Source organism: Berghia stephanieae, chromosome 2 (genome assembly GCF_034508935.2).
Source record: "Berghia stephanieae isolate SIO BIC M18660-M18661 chromosome 2, UCSD_Bste_1.3, whole genome shotgun sequence".
In the NCBI taxonomy this organism is placed as follows: domain Eukaryota; kingdom Metazoa; phylum Mollusca; class Gastropoda; order Nudibranchia; family Aeolidiidae; genus Berghia; species Berghia stephanieae.
Genome location: NC_088361.1, coordinates 47,201,099 through 47,217,772, shown reverse-complemented (window position 1 = coordinate 47,217,772; position 16,674 = coordinate 47,201,099). Strand labels below are relative to the sequence as shown.

The 16,674-nt window shown below is 39.0% G+C and overlaps 1 protein-coding gene across 2 annotated transcripts in view; it reads left to right on the top strand.

Moving 5' to 3' along the window:
• Positions 1–6,487: 6,487 nt before the first annotated feature.
• LOC144965030 (uncharacterized) overlaps positions 6,488–16,674 on the top strand; it is a 53,723-nt gene continuing 43,536 nt past the window's right edge. The window contains exon 1 of one of the 2 annotated variants that reach the window (XM_078899894.1): positions 6,488–6,635. The gene's annotated coding sequence lies outside the window, so the exon portion shown is untranslated. Of the gene's footprint in view, positions 6,636–9,891; positions 9,923–16,674 lie in introns of those variants that run through there. The other variant, XM_078899896.1, reaches the window with a different exon arrangement.

The window sequence follows — 16,674 nt, the reverse complement described above, 5'->3', positions numbered from 1 at the left end:
TGTAACGGTAAAAAGGTAGTGCTTCAACAATATTATACTCTTACAGGATGAGTATGCTCAATGCGCTTACCGATGAAGATTGCTCCCCCCCCCCCCCCCCCCCCCATCAGGCCTTATGGATCCCTACTTTTGCTTTATACAGAACATGTGGTATGTTAGGCGTCCTTATCAATAGAGCATTTATATAGGCAATATCCACTAAACGTGTTCAAAGCGATTTACAATGAGTCACTGGGCAATAGCAACACGTAGCAACGCCCCGTTAGGCGATATTAAACTTATTTTATTTCAGATAGATAATGATAATGCTGTGAACGGCCAGGTACTCATTTTACGCCTGAGTACGGTGAGAGAATGTGACTGAAGGGTCTTTTCCAAGGATTCAACTATGTGCCTCTCAGATCGGGACTTGAATCCTAGAACTTTCCATCTGAAGGCGAGTGTCATACCACTAGACCACATAGCCTCACAGTACATGTCGTCTGATAGGCGTCCTTATAAATAGGCCATGTTAATTAACTGAAACTTCATAAATGAGACATAAGATTCGTTGTTAAGTATTTGATTCAACAGGTCATAATATCAAATTAGGACTATCAGTTATAGCCATGACATACCTCCTGACGCCAAACTAGCGCAATGTCCACTGAACATGTTCAAATTGCTTTACTTTTAGCCAACAGTAACACTTAAAATGTAGGACAAGACATGACTCATGTAAGACTCATTTCAATATCATTATTAAATAATAAAGACAACGCTGTTAAAATCAGGTACTCATTTTACACCTGATTACGTTGGTGAAGTATGAGTAAAGAGCATTTTAAGTACTCAGCTATACACCGCTATGAGCGGAATCGAACCCTGGACCTATCTGGCAAGACGAGAGTCATGCCACAAGACTACATGTCCGAACTTAACGCAAAACTCTAAAAACGTGTAGTCCTTCAGAGCCATTAGGCCCATGGAGCCGGTTTCTACTGCGTGAAACGGAAAATAGCAATTGCTCCCTATTCTTTCGACAAGACTCTACTCTATCACAAATCCAGCTACCCAAAATTGAGCCGCTCACAGCGGGATTCAAACCCGGGACCTACTGGTCCTCAGACAATGTCACACTACAAGACCACAAAGCCTTGAGTCCAAATCCTTTTCTTCTTTATGTTATGACGGGGCTTCATCGGTTATTTAAATAAACTATATTATTGTTTAAATAAAATACTCTTCATTCATCCCCCCTCCCAAAAAAAAAAAAAGAAATTTGCTTCTAGGGACTATTCCTAGGGAAGACTGAAATAGACGTCAGAGGCAGTAGAGCAGCGCCACAAAATCAGATCTGGCGAGTTTATTTCCTCATGGTCACAAAGCGCGGCGAGTTATTGAACTCTGTACCTTCAAAGACCATATCGCTGAGCCACGCAATCTGTGGTGGAAGTCATAAATACGAGTTGAAAAATTATATAATAATGATTTCAGGTGAATGGATGCGTTATTATTAGTAAGATTAATTACAATAGTAAATGTTTACGTGCGGCTGTGTGGTCTTGTGTTACTCGCTTTCGGAACGGAAGATCCGGGATTCGAGCCTCGCTCGGTGCATAGTTGAGTCCTTGGAAAAAAAAAGGCTCTTTACTCACATTCTCTCATCGTACTCAGGTATAAAACGAGTACCAGGTCGGTAACAGCGTTGTTTAGTCCGAAAAAAAAATGTAATATCGCCTAACATGCATCATGTGTCTTCCTACATATTAAGTGTTGCTGTTGGCCCGGGATGCCTTGCAAAAGCGCTTTGAGACTTAGAGTGGATAATACGCTATACAAAAACTCTCATTTTTTTGTAAAATACCCTTTATTAAAGTGTGACTAAATTTAATCTTTTCTTTGTATTGGTTCATCATCATCATCATCATCATCATCATCATCATCATCATCATCATCATCATCATCATCATCATCATCATCATCACCACCATCATCATCATCATCATAATCATCATCATCATCATCATCATCATCATCATCATCATCATCATCATCATCATCATCATCATCATCACCACCATCATCATCATCATCATCATCACCACCATCATCATCATCATCATCACCACCACCATCATCATCATCATCATCATCATCATCATCATCATCATCATCATCATCATCATCAAATGGCAGCTTGTTTTTGTAAACACGTCACTGAACATCTATCTCCATTTAGTTCTGTCTTCTGCACTTAATTTTTGTTAAAACGGGAGCTTTTATATAGCGCAATATCCACTGAATGTGATCAAAGCACTTACAAATGGTCTCTGATCAATAGCAGCACGTAACACGCAGAACGAGACATGACGCCTGTTTGGCGATATTACAATTTCTTCCGACAGAGACAACGCTGTTAACGGCCAGGTATTCATTTTACATATGAATACCGTGAGAGATTGTGAGTAAAGAGCCTTTTCCAAGGAATCCACTATGCGGCGAGCATGCTCTCCCCGGCCTGACGGAGTTTTTGTACCAATAAGGTTGCGAGTTCGAGCCCCCATCGCCGCAGCGAATTTTTTATTCTCTCTTGTCTTCAGGCACTTTCCTACTCACTTCATTTCTTGTTATTATCAACATAAGTACCTGCTCCACTCACTTTTCTGAATTAAAGCACCAATATAGACAACTCTCTTCAAACAGGAAATGTCCCTGACTGTTTTAAACACGCTATTGTTACTCGTGTTTGAAAAAGTCCAATTTATCTCCTAACGAGCTTTAAAATTTTAGACCAGTCTCTAATCTACCATTTACTTCAAAAATATTGGAGACAATTGTCCTCAAACAGCTTAAATCACATTTAGTCAATCATAATATTTTCGAGGCTCACCAGTCTGCATATAGACAACACCACAACACAGAAACCGCATAAACAAAAAAAAAAAATGATCTTCTCTGTGTTGTTGATGAAGGCAAAGTTTCTATTCTTGCTCTTCTGGATCTGAGTGTGGCGTTTGACACGATAGGCCACTCGATACATGTCAAACGCCTCTCTGAATGTTTTGGACTGTCTCGAAATGTACTGGAGTGGTTTGAGTCGTATTTAAATGATCGTTCACAGTCAACAATTGTATATGAGAATCAGTCCTCTACTTTTAAATTACTGTATGGAGTACCTCAGGGTTCAGTGTTGGGGCCTTTGCTATACACACTTTACACGCAACCATTAGGCGATATTACTACATGGTTTGATATTAATTTCCATATGTACGCTGATGATACTCAGCTTTATAAATCGTGTAAGCTGTCTGATGTGAGCATATTGGTTCAAACAATGGAGAATTGTGTGTATAATGTTTATAACGGGGTGGTGATAAATAAATTTTAAATGAACGAAGAAAAGACAGAAATTCCGTATTACGACCCCAAAACTATCTTCAATAACATAAATCATTCTTTTCTGGTTATTGAAAACGAAAATGTTTGTTTTCCGGACAAAACTATGAACTTAGGAGTACTTTTTTGACTCCATGTTCACCACGAGGCATCCCAATGACGTCTCATGTAAAACTTGGTACTTAGAAATTAGAAGAATTGGACAACTTGTTAGATTTTTAGATCAAAAATCTATTCGAACACTTGTTTCATCCTTTATATTTACTACTATTGATTATTGCAATAACATTCCCAACTATCTGCTAAACAGGCTCCAGCGCATACAGAATCATGCTGCCAAAATAATTATGAAAAAGAGGAAAAACAATCCCGTTACACCGCTGTTTTGGAAACTACACTGGTCGCCTGTCGAGCAGAGAGTTATATACAAAGTTGCAGTTATGTGTCTTAAATATTTTAATCAAACAACACTATCCTATCTATCAGATCTTTTGTGTCGTTATGATCCTCCTACAACCCTAAGCTCTTCTTAGTGTGCCTAAAAAACCTCGAAAACATTTTCTGATAGGGCATTTTCTCATGCCGCCCCAACTTATGTGTGGAATTCATGCCTTTAGATGTTAGAAGTAGAGTATTTCCGTCTGAAATGAAATTCAAAAAGTGCCTTAAAACACACCTGGTGAATTCTTCTTTGTTTTAATAATGTTATGAATGGAACTGTGTGTATATAAATAATCCATAATAGCTGAGAAGTGTAATTGTTATATTATGTAGAATGCCAATGTGCGCATAGAGCGGCGACAACGTGGGATTAGCGCTATATAAATATAGTATATTATTATCAACTCCTCTGTAAACCTCCTCACTCGACAGAAACAAAATCAAGTAAACTAGAAGTTATTAATCACCAAGGACGCGAAACAAAGATAAATTGTTTCCAGATGACTGACAAGATGTAGTAATAATTATATGAAATTGATAAAATGGTCACCTGTTACATTATTATTGTTCCCATTGCTCCGCGGTCCTATTCTGCCGTACTCTGGAAACACTTATATTTAAAATTTGGCCAGAAAACTTGTCCTTCAAAGATCGTTCGATTTAAATAACTCTCATCTTGGCAAAAACTCTCAAATCTGGGATTTCCAGACATTGGTAAAGAATCCACTATAATTTGTTTAGGTAATAGAGAAGTCTCGGGTTTGAAATGGTGTTAACAAGCTGAAGTTCATTTTAATCGATATTTGTCGTAATAGTTATCTGGCCAAATTGTAAATAATTAGTTGGCAATTTTTTTTCCAGAGTTTGGCCAAAATGTCTCTCATGACTTTGGACGAGGCAGATGTTACTCGTGCGGCTATGTGGTCTTGTAGTATGACACTCGCTTTCGGATCGGAAGGTCCTGGGTTCGAGCCTCGCTCGGCGCTTAGTTGAGTCATTGGAAAAGACTCTTTGCTCACATTCTCTCACCGTACTCAGGTGTAAAATAAGTACCTGGCCGTCAACAGCGCTTCTCTGTCGGAAAAATTGTAATATCGCCTCACAGGCGTCACGTCTCGTTCTACATTTTACGTGTTGATGTTGGTCAGGATCCCTTTGTAAAGCGCTCTGAGCACATTTAGTGGATATTGCACTATATAAAACCTTTTTTTTTGGGGGGGGGGGTTTCTTTGTTTTTTGTTGTTGTTTTTTTGTTGTTTTTTTTTTTGTTTGTTTTTTTTTTTTGTTTGTTTTTCAGGGGGGGGGGGGGGTATATTCGTTGATTTAAAATGTATTGTTTCTATAAAATCATAGGAAAAGTAGAGAGTAGTGGGGGGATGCCTAAAGCCTGGGATCGTGAAAATACTACCGAAAGTGTGAAAATGGAGAGGCTTTGGATAGGAACAATAAGGACAATGGAACGTTTTGTTCTCATCCGAAGTCTCTTCATTATTACTCTTTCGTTAGTATTATAAAATGATACTGACATTTCTATAGATAGAACGAAGTTGACCTCACACAGGTCTTTGTTATTGGTTTGTTGCTTGTTTTATTGTTGTTGTTTTTTGTTTTTTTTATTGCCATACATGTTTATGAGTAATTATCACTGAACTGTATTAACAAGACTATAAACGTTCAAGGTTAGACATAGTTTTGTGTGTTGGTTCGTTATATTCCCTGGTGGCAATGTTGTGAGTTTTTAGCCAAGCGCACAGCATCAATTCTGCCATAGGTACTCTGAAAAAAAAACACACACGTATTTAACATTTTGGCCAAAAATCTCGCCCTTCAAATATTGATCGACCAAAATAACTCTCCTCTTCTCGGAAGTCCCAAGTTTGAGAGTTTGTAAAAACGAAATTTCGCTCAAATTAAAAAAGGTGATAGATCTGATATCAATATGAAATGGCGATTTTCTTAAGAAAAAGTCTGTCCAAAAAAAAGAAAAAAAAAGAAATGGAGTAAATGAAAAGAATTCTGACCAAAATATAATTAGGTTTTGTAAATAAGATCATTGTTACCAAAATGAAAACTGCGTTTTGTAAATAATTAATTCTAAAGAAAGAGCAATGACGTTTTGTAAAAAATAAATTCTTACGACCAAAAAAATGATGTATTGTAAAAAAAATTATTCTAACCAAAATAAAATTACGTTTTGGAAAAAGGAAGAAATCATAACCAAAATTAAATGACTCTTTTGTTTGTAAAAATGAAAATTCTGGAAAAATAAAACAGCGTTTTAATAAGATAATAAAAATATCTTATAAAATAACCTGATAAAAATTGACTAAAATAAAATTAAGTTTAATTTTTAAAAAAGGAAACTATCCAAAATGACATGACGTTTGAAAAATAAAATAAAAATTCAAATATTTTTTTTTTAATCGTTTAAAAAACTGGCCAAAATGAATTGTTTTGTAAATACAAACTGGCCAAAACAAAATGACGTGTTTTAAAAACAAACTGAAAAATAAAATGACGATTTGTAAAAACAAGCTGGCCAAAATAAAATGAACGTTTTTTTGTAAAAAATGTCCTGACCGATTAGTACACGAATGGTGATCACTTGCAGCATGTGTTGAATGTAATGAGAGTGAGTGCGCAGTGAGCCATGATGCGTGTTTCCTACACATGTGTTACAGCTTGTAGGTGTGTAATGACTTGTTATGAAAATATCAACACACCAGTTGTATAAATTTATTTGACTATAAATTAGTCGTACAGTAATGTATAGAGTATAGTTATAGTTGTGATGGTTTACTGTCTTGTCAGGCGAGGTAAGTGCGTATTGCAATAAGGAATCAAAGTGTGATGCTGATTTTAAAATACTGGTTCCAATCTCATTGGAAGCGTAAAACCATTCTTCCCGAGGACTGGATACATGCTTTGTGTAATTGATCTTCTGGTTTCAGAGTGGTGGCATCTTATTTTCTAGTTTAAATATATGCGGTCATCAATAAAGATATCATCCATCCTCGCTCTTTTACGTCCTGCAATCCAAAGATTCTGCCTATACACCCACCCTGCTACTGAAATAGTTATGCCACCTTATGATTCAATATGTAACCTACCCATTATTAGTCCTCCAAAAGGCTGGTTACATACACACTTCCAAGGATTTTGGAGCCGGAAGAGTAGGAGGTGTGACGTCACAATTTGTCTGTCCTATTATGTTGATTTTTTAAAATGTTTGGATTACCGTGGAACGATCTCCATCCAGTGTGTCTTTTCTTTTTATTATTGACACATTTCAGGTTTGAATAACTCCAAAGCTATGTAAAATTTCATCTCCAAAGCTATGTAAAATTTCATCTCCAAAGCTATGTAAAATTTCATCTCCAAAGCTATGTAAAATTTCATCTCCAAAGCTATGTAAAATTTCATCTCCAAAGCTATGTAAAATTTCATCTCCAAAGCTATGTAAAATTTCATCTCCAAAGCTATGTAAAATTTCATCTCCAAAACTATGTAAAATTTCATCTCCAAAGCTATGTAAAATTTCATCAAACGGTTTTGTCATAGGTGCAGAATTTATTTAAGTTTTGTTTAATATCAGTTTTAATACTTGCGCCCTTTGTAGCTGAGTTATGATGTCATGAGTAGAAAAAGGCAATAGGATTCAAAAGTCTGATGTCATCTCCGCCCAGTAAACGAGCAGCTTGGTTCTAAACAAAGAAAATTGGTACTTTTTATTCTTCGTGCTGGCCAGAACTTTTACACATATCATGAGATCAGAATGTATAAAAGTCAAAACATGATCAGATTTATAATGTTTTTCTCCTCTGGATACATTTTTATGCTCGTCGAAGAATTATCTCAAAAGGGCGTCCGCCATTGTCCGATAGTTTAGAACCAGTTACTAAGTTACCAAGCGTCATATCGATGGAAGTGACGTCACGACTGTTGAAGCCTATTTTAAAATAAACCGTAATTTACAGTTTGTTTCTTTTAACCATGAACACATTTCAGATTTGAATAACTTAAGAAAAGCTGCAACGACAATCAATTTGGTTTTCAATATATTAAGCCAAATTTATTAAAGTTTTTTCTGATTGAACTTGTGATCGTGTGTTTGCGCAATTGTCCGACTTAAAGCTCCACGTGACCACCGCCATTGTGAATGGCTGGCCGCAAGCGTCTCTTCAGTTGTCCCACGTCTTTTGCAGCATGAGTAATGTGACAGAGCGGATGGCTTCTCCTATTTATTTTTTTTTAGGTGACGCAAGTCTCTCACAGGGGTTCTAAACACTCTGCTCTTCACATATCCCCATAAAAAAGTCAAGTGGGGTTAGATCGTAGCCATCGTAAAGTTATAGCCTGACACTGAGACCCAAAAAGACTGGCATTTTGACGTCATTATTTGGTTTTTGCACCGCCTAGTGAGTTGTCGTTAGGTAGTGCTCATGGGAACAAGTGGTCCGATTGGTAGAACTACTGAATACAACTCACGATTTGTTTTCTTTTGTGGCCAAAGACTGGCAGTTTGACGTCATTTTTTGGTCAGCGTCAGGCTATAAGTTAACGATGGCTACGGTTAGATCAGGTGATCTTGCAGGCCAGGAAATAGGGCATCATGTCAGAAAAATCAAAATACATTATGATTTATGTCAAAGACTCCCCTTTTCTACTGATGACGTCATAGTCCAGCTACCCATTTGCGTACAGTGTTAATACTTCTATATCAATCAGAACTTGAATAAATTCTTCACATAATATGGCAAAAAACTGTTTTGATGAAATCTTACAAAGCGCTCGAGTTACTAAAGCCTGAAATGTGTCAACAATAATTTAAAAAAAAAAAAACACTGTGCTCAAGTAATGGATCACATTTAAAAAGGTGCTCAAAATTACCTACATATAGATGGAACAAAATTGAGGTTACTCAGGTTTCAGGACTTCGCGAAGTCCCAGGTTTGAGAGGGTGTTTTTGCCAAGATGAGAATCATTTAAATCGATCGATATTTGAAGAACGAGTTTTCTGGACAAATTTTAAAATATGGGTTTTTCCAGAGTACGACAGAGTGTTCAGTGTATTGGACAGAAACAAGGGACATAATCTGTGAGGAAAAAAACGCATTCCCCAAACAGTAAGGTAGGAAAGGATACAGTCTAAAGGACTACCAAAGTGAAAGAGTGAGAGTACTGATGGGTTACTAACGTAAGAGTGAAAATGGAGAGACTTCGTATAGGAACCATACAGACAATGGACGTTTCGGGTACAAACTCTTCGTCAGCACAACAATACACAAATAAACGTGGAAAACAAATAAAATAAAATAAAATAAAATGCAAAATAACTTGTATCGTCAGCAATTGTGCTGACGAAGGGTTTGTACTCCGAAACGTCCATTGTCTGTATCGTTCCTATACGAAACCTCTCCATTTTCACTTTCGTTAGTATTTACACGATCACAGGCTTCAGGCTCCCTCGACAGTTTTCTACTTTACTGATGACTTACTGATATTGATATGTAGATAAAATGGCATGCATATTTACATCTGTCCTAGTGTAACACGTGGCGGGTATAATATTATATTATCTGATATCAAACGATCACCCACATCATTAGCATTGCAGTGAAATAGGTTGTTTTAGAGAGCGGGGTGGGGGGGGGGGGGGCAGTACTATTTACGAGTACAATCAGGATTGTGGGATTGTGCAAGCTGATCTTGGTAACGGGCCACAATCTGGAAATAGGTTGGTTTAAATGTGGAGATCTCTCTCTCTCTCTCTCTCTCTCTCTCTCTCTCTCTCTCTCTCTCTCTCTCTCTCTCTCTCTCTCTCTCTCTCTCTCTCTCTCTCTCTCCCTCCCTCTCTCTCTTTATCCCTCTCTCTCTCTCTATCTCTTTCTCTCTCTCTCTTTCTCTCTCTCTCCCTCTCTCTCTCTCTCCCTCTCTCTCTCTCTCTCTCTCTCTCTCTCTCTCTCTCTCTCTCTCTCTCTCTCTCTCCGAACCCACTTATGAGTCTAGTTTAACATTGTTGCTATTGACAATATTTTACGTCATTTTTTATATTTCCATTACAATAATGAACCCAGAAGGAATTCGGTTATCAGACCTGCAAGTAAGTACACGTGGGATTTGAGAAATAGAAATGGATATCACTAGTGGATATCACGCTCTATAAATACTCTAGGTAATTTTGTTTGTTTGTTGTTTTTTTTTTTTTTTGTTTGTTTAGTTTTTGTTTTTTTTTTTGTTTGTTTTTTTTTTGTTTTTTTTTTGTTTGTTTTTTTTTTTTGTTTTTTTTAAGTTTTATTTTCATTTAAATGGCATACCTAAGTCAAAACATTCAGTATTCTGTGTTTTGAGGCGACGTGTACAATTATGCAGGTCTAACATCCGAACCCACTTACCGGCCTAGTTTAACATCGTTGTAATGGACAATATTTTTTTGTCATTTTTTTTTTTTAGATTACCATTACAATAATGAGCCCATAAGGAATTTGGTTATCAGACCTGCAAATAAGTACACGTCAGCCTCAAACATTATGTTTTGAGCATTTATGAAGCGTAATATCCACTAAACTTACTCAATAGCTTTACAAAGGGGTCCCAGCCAATAGCAATATTTACCAATATTTCGTTTTTAATTTTATATATATATATATATATATATATATATATATATATATATATATATATATATATATATATATATCGCTTATCATGTATAGTGTGCAGCTAGAACTATATTGTATGGGACAGGCGCTATATAAATAACTTACATTATTATCATTATTATTATTATTATTATTATTATTATTATTATTATTATTATTATTATTATTATTATTATTATTATTATTATTATTATTATTATTATTATTATTATTATCATTATTATTATTATTATTATTATTATTATTATTATCATCATCATTATTATTATTATTATTATTATTATTATTATTATTATTATTATTATTATTATCATTATTATTATTGCCACCATGCCCCCCGACTGTGGAACTCCATCAATATTGAAACTAAAAATAGTGAAAATCCACTTATCTTTAGAAAACGGTTAAAAACTGAGCTTTTCTGTAGGGCATATAATTTGGACTCTTAGTATGTATTTTATTATAGTATATTATGTTATCATCGAATTTGTGTGGTTTTAACTTGCCAGTTCTATATTTGTATATCATACATGATGTTTTGATGTAAAGCGCCAGTGAGCAATTCCAAATTGGAACTAGGCGCTATATAAGTTCATTATATTATTATTATATATTATTATTAATATTATTCCAATGACGACACAGACTAGCACATGTCGGTCTGAAGTCTGAAGGTTTCTCGTGACAGTCATAATCTTGTTATCATCTAATCCGTTATCAATGATCGAATTGAACTGCGTGAACTAACATCTTAAAACTGCTTTATCACGGGCAGATGGCTGACGTGATTGGACAATCCATACGGAGGTGACTCTTGACATATAGCATGTCACCCGCCGTGTCAAGCTTGAATTGTATCGGCGCTAAGTACACGTATATTTGCAGGTCTGGTAACCGAACGCAATTATCTATTATGGGCGTGATTTAACATTGTTGTAATGGACAATATTTTGCGCTGGTTTCAGCGTATGCATTCCCATTACAACAGTGAAACCATTACGATTTGAGTTATCAGACCTGCAAATAAGTGCACGTTGTGTAGGTGTAAAGGGGATGCCAACTAGAGTTAACCACTACCCCAAGATGGCATAAGTCGAGTTAACCATCACCCCAAGATGGCATCATGTCGAGTTAACCATCACCCCAAGATGGCATCAAGTCGAGTTAACCACTACCCCAAGATGGCATCATGTCGAGTTAACCACCACCCAAAGATGGCATCAAGTCGAGTTAACCATCACCCCAAGATGGCATCAAGTCGAGTTAACCATCACCCCAAGATGGCATCAAGTCGACTTAACCACCACCCCAAGATGGCATCATGTCGAGTTAACCACTACCCCAAGATGGCATCATGTCGAGTTAACCACCACCCCAAGATGGCATCATGTCGAGTTAACCATCACCCCAAGATGGCATCAAGTCGACTTAACCACCACCCCAAGATGGCATCATGTCGAGTTAACCACCACCCCAAGATGGCATCATGTTGAGTTAACCACTACCCCAAGATGGCATCAAGTCGAGTTAACCATCACCCCAAGATGGCATCAAGTCGAGTTAACCATCACCCCAAGATGGCATCATGTCGAGTTAACCACCACCCCAAGATGGCATCAAGTCGAGTTAACCACCACCCCAAGATGGCATCATGTCGAGTTAACCACCACCCCAAGATGGCATCATGTCGAGGTGTTGTAGATCCTATAGTAGTATCGTTCGGCTACACTTCTATGTTCAAGGTATCAATCCAGGTTCGGAAGTCATCATCACATTTGTTGATGGTTTCAAATCCCCCTTCAAGTTTTGTCTCTGGGAAATCTAGTACGAGGTGGTTTGCATCTTGTGGTGCTTGGTTGCACTTTGGGCATGTTGGTGATTCTTGGAGCCCCCATTTGTGCATGTTGGCAGCTGTTCTTGTATGTTTTGACCGTAGTCTATTTGCAGCTACCCAGTATTTTCTTGGTTGATCCTGTAGACCTGGGAGACTTTTACAGGGATCTTCAATTAGTTCCCCTCATGTTGGTTTATTCCTTTTCCATTCCCCGCACCAGGCTTCTTGCGTGTTGTAGTTTTCTTTCTTTGATAGATAGAAAGGGGAACAAGATTTTAGTCTTGATGTTGGGGGCGCAGTTTTGTATATGGTTTGCAGAGGAGTTCCACTATCTTCTTCAGCTCTGGATATCCATTTCTGTGTTGTATCCTCTCTCCTCAAGTGGGGTGGTGCTATAGCGCTCATGACTGACAGCCATTGTGTTGGAGTTGATTTCAGGCATCCAGTTTCTATTCGCATCGAGTCTCTTAGTTTCGCATCAACAAGGTTTGTATGGGCACTTCTCGTCCAAACAGGAGCACAATATTCTGCCACACTGTAGCAAAGGGCCAGGGTTGATGTTCTGAGAAGAGTTTGCGATGCTCTCCATGTTATTCCTGCCATTTTTCTGAGTAGACAATTTCGTTTTCCTATCTTTCTTGCTGTACCCTCAAGATGGGTTCTATAGGTCAGCCGTCTATCCAGTGTCACTCCGAGGTATTTTGGATTTTGATCAGTTGGTAGTGTTGTGTCATCAATCTTGATCATCAGTTTTCGTTTTGATTCCCTGTTGTTAAGATGAAATGCAGTTGCAACTGTTTTTGTCGTATTCATTTTTAAATACCATCTGTCAAAATACCTTTTCATGGCCGTGGTGTCTTTGCTAAGCGTTGTTTCTATATCTTCCCAGTTTCTTGATTGGTATGCTAAGGCCCAGTCAACTGCATATCCTAGTTTTGTGGAAGTTGTTTGAGACATGTCGCTTATGTAGACGTTAAACAATGCTGGTGCTAAGACTGAACCTTGTGGTACTCCATTTTTCATTCTTCTGACTTTGCTGGTGGTGCCACCAAGTACCACATGGACATTTCTAGGTCCTGTCATGTATGAGCTCAGTTTCAAGATTTTTCTGCATGGGATTATTTTTGCAAGTTTCAGCATCAAGCCACCAGTCCACACTGTGTCATACGCAGCAGAGAGATCAATAAACACTGTGCCTGTTTTTAATTTCTTTTCAAATCCATTTTCAATTAAGGAGGTGAGGGCAAGGACCTGCTCGGTTGTGCATTATTTCGTTGAAACCCTGCCTGTTCAATTGGGATTATAGGATTCAAGTAAGGGGTTATTCTTGTTAATATTATTTTTTTCTAGTAGTTTGTAGAGGCAACATAGTAAAGAGATGGGTCTATAGCTAGATGGCTCTGTTGCTGGTTTTCCTGGTTTGAGGATGGCTATAACTCTAGCATGTGTCCATGTTTGTGGGTATCTTCCTTTGTCAAGTATGTCAGACATTACGGCAGCCAACCAGTTCTTTGCGTTGTGTCCAAGGTGTGTTATCATATCTGGATATATGCCATCGATCCCTGCTGCTTTCCCATTCTTCATACTTTTGATACCTTCATGTATTTCTTCGTGACTGATTGGGAAGGTCCACATTGAGCCAGATAATGGGAGAGAGTCGAGAGATTATCTGTATTCCTTGCGGATATTTCTTTCAAACATATGATCTGGAACGTGTTGTCCGCGTTGCTTAATTTCTTGTGCCACAGTATCTGCGGACACGAGTGGAGCGGTTTTGGTTCCGTTGTTTTCAGGGTTAAGTTTCCTAATCAGTTGCCAAGCATGTCGACTCGAGTGTCTCATATCCAAGTTTTCTACTGTGTCAATCCATCTTTGTCGTCTGTCCTCTTGAAGGGTATTTAATAGCTGTTCTGCTACATCCTGGTCTTGGGTTTTTTCATATTGTTCGAGAAGTTTTTCACTCGCGTCTAACCAGCATGGAATGTACCACTGTCTGACTCCTCTTGGGGTGTATTTTTTATTTGTCAGTATCAGTTTGCTAAATCTCTGTATGTTATCAGTCGATGATGGAATTCTTGGGCATACTTTCTCTATGTATGACGTGTACTCCTCCCAGTTTGCTTTTTTGAAGTTCCACCTTGGTTTGGGAATAGCTTCCGTTCTGGCTATTTCTAATCCAGTTGTTATGACAACAGGCCTATGCTGGCTATTTGGAAATGCTCCAAGGACTTCACTAGCTGTTTCAAGTGGTTTGTGATTCTTGTCTTTCGTCACAAGTGCCAGGTCAGGGGTGTATTCTTTCTTCCAGCGAGCTGATCTGAAAGTTCCACAACTATTTGGGGTGTAAAGAAGATGAGCATCGACTTGGTTTATCCATGCCTGTAGTTCGATGCCTGTTGGGTTGGCTTCTTTGTATCCCCAGTTATTGGTGACTATTAAAATCTCCAATAATCAGTGCAGGATGTTGCAGATGTTGTTTTGGTGGTTCAGACTATTTGATCGATGGGGGTTTGTAGATGTTTGTGATCTCCAGGTTCCCAACTTTTATTGTGCTTCTCTGTGTACCAGTGTCATCAGTTGTACCTCAAAGGTCGTACACATGTTCTGGGTTTCTGGCGTATGTGCTTATGCCATATTTTGGGTGGGATTGTTTGTTGACTTCTGTATATCCGGCAATGTTGGATCTGGATGGAACTGACTGATGATCCAAGTGCGTTTCTTGCAGAAGCAGGATATCAATACTATGGTCTTTAAGAAGTCTATTGAGAAAGTCACATTTTTGCATTGAAATGCCTTCCACATTAAGAGACATTATTCTCAATCTTTCTCCTAGTACGATGTTGTTTTGTAATATGTGGTTGAAGTCTTGTTTATTTTTCGAGGCTGCAGTACTTCGTTCAGCAGCTACGCGGACCTTTTTATGCTGGGCGTCGTCCGAGCCAGTATGAATAAGTTTCCTCCTTGTACCTTTCATGCGGCTATGTGGTCTAGTGGTATGACACTCGCTTTCGGATCGGAAGGTCCTGGGTTCGAGCCTCGCTCGGCGCATAGTTGTGTCCTTGGAAAAGACTCTTAACGCACATTCTCTCACCGTACTCAGGTGTAAAATGAGTACCTGGTCGTTAACAGCGTTGTCTTTGTCTGAAAAATTGTAATATCGCCTAACAGGCGTCATGTCTCGTCCTACATGTTAAATGTTGCTGTTGACCAGGGACCCCTTGTAAAGCGCATTGAGCACGTTAAGTGGATATTGCGCTATATAAATGCTCAATTTTTTTATTTTTTTTTTTCATTATTAGAAGTGTGGGTCAGGAAAAGGCAAGCCTTGTCTGAACGCCGGGTTGGATCATCCTTCGTCTGGTCCCTATCATGTTGCTGTTCCAGCACGATTGCATCCAAGCCGGTATCACCTTCGGGGTCATTGGGGCACGCAAGCTCCTGCACGACGGCAGCAGCTTCTTATGGTTCACACTATTATGTTATGACGATCGACCCAATCAGCAAAGTCCGGTCCGCATTCGTGCACCGTCGCGAACCCGCCTGGTAGCATCGTCACAACACACCTTTCGACTAGATGCTCTGCCGTTTCGGGTTCTTGCTCACAGCGTGGACATATTGGACAGGAAGTTAGACCCCACTGATGTAACGTACCGGCCGTTAGGCAGCTCCTCGACCGAAGCCGATTCGCAGCTACCCAGTGTCTCCTCTTACTGGTATCAAAGCCTGGCAACTTCTCACCAAGCTTAGAGGAGTGTAGGTCCCCGCCCCCACGAGGGATTGAATTCGTCCAAACCGACTTCCATCTCGGTTGTGCAGCTCTGTCCGTAGTCAGGGATTCTGCGTACAAGGGTTGCCGGGACTTATTTCGGCTCGAAACGGGGGCACCGTTCATTATGCGCATGAGAGGGGTATCCCCATTCCCTCTCTCTTTGATCTTACTTAGCCAGTTTCCCGTAATGGTCTCCCTCCGGACATCGGGGAGCTGGATCGCCGCCATTATCGGGCCCCATTCTCTAGGGGTTGTTGCTAGCGTTCCCGACACTATGTGCACCGACTTGCGAAGTTTTACATCCACCTTCTCAACGTTTCTGCTTCTACCCCACACTGGAGCGCAATACTCCGCGGTGGAATAGCATAGTGCCAGGGCGGATGTTCTCAGGAGCGCTTGGCTAGCGCCCCAAGTCGATCCCGCCAGCTTCCTCAGAAGACTATTCCGCTTCTCTATCTTCCGGGCAACCCCTTCGAGATGAACCCGATAGGTAAGACTGCGATCCAACGTCACCCCTAAATATTTTGGACGCGGCTCATATGGGAGTGGCTGGTCCCCGACTAGGTAATTCAGTTTACGGGTGTGCCAAC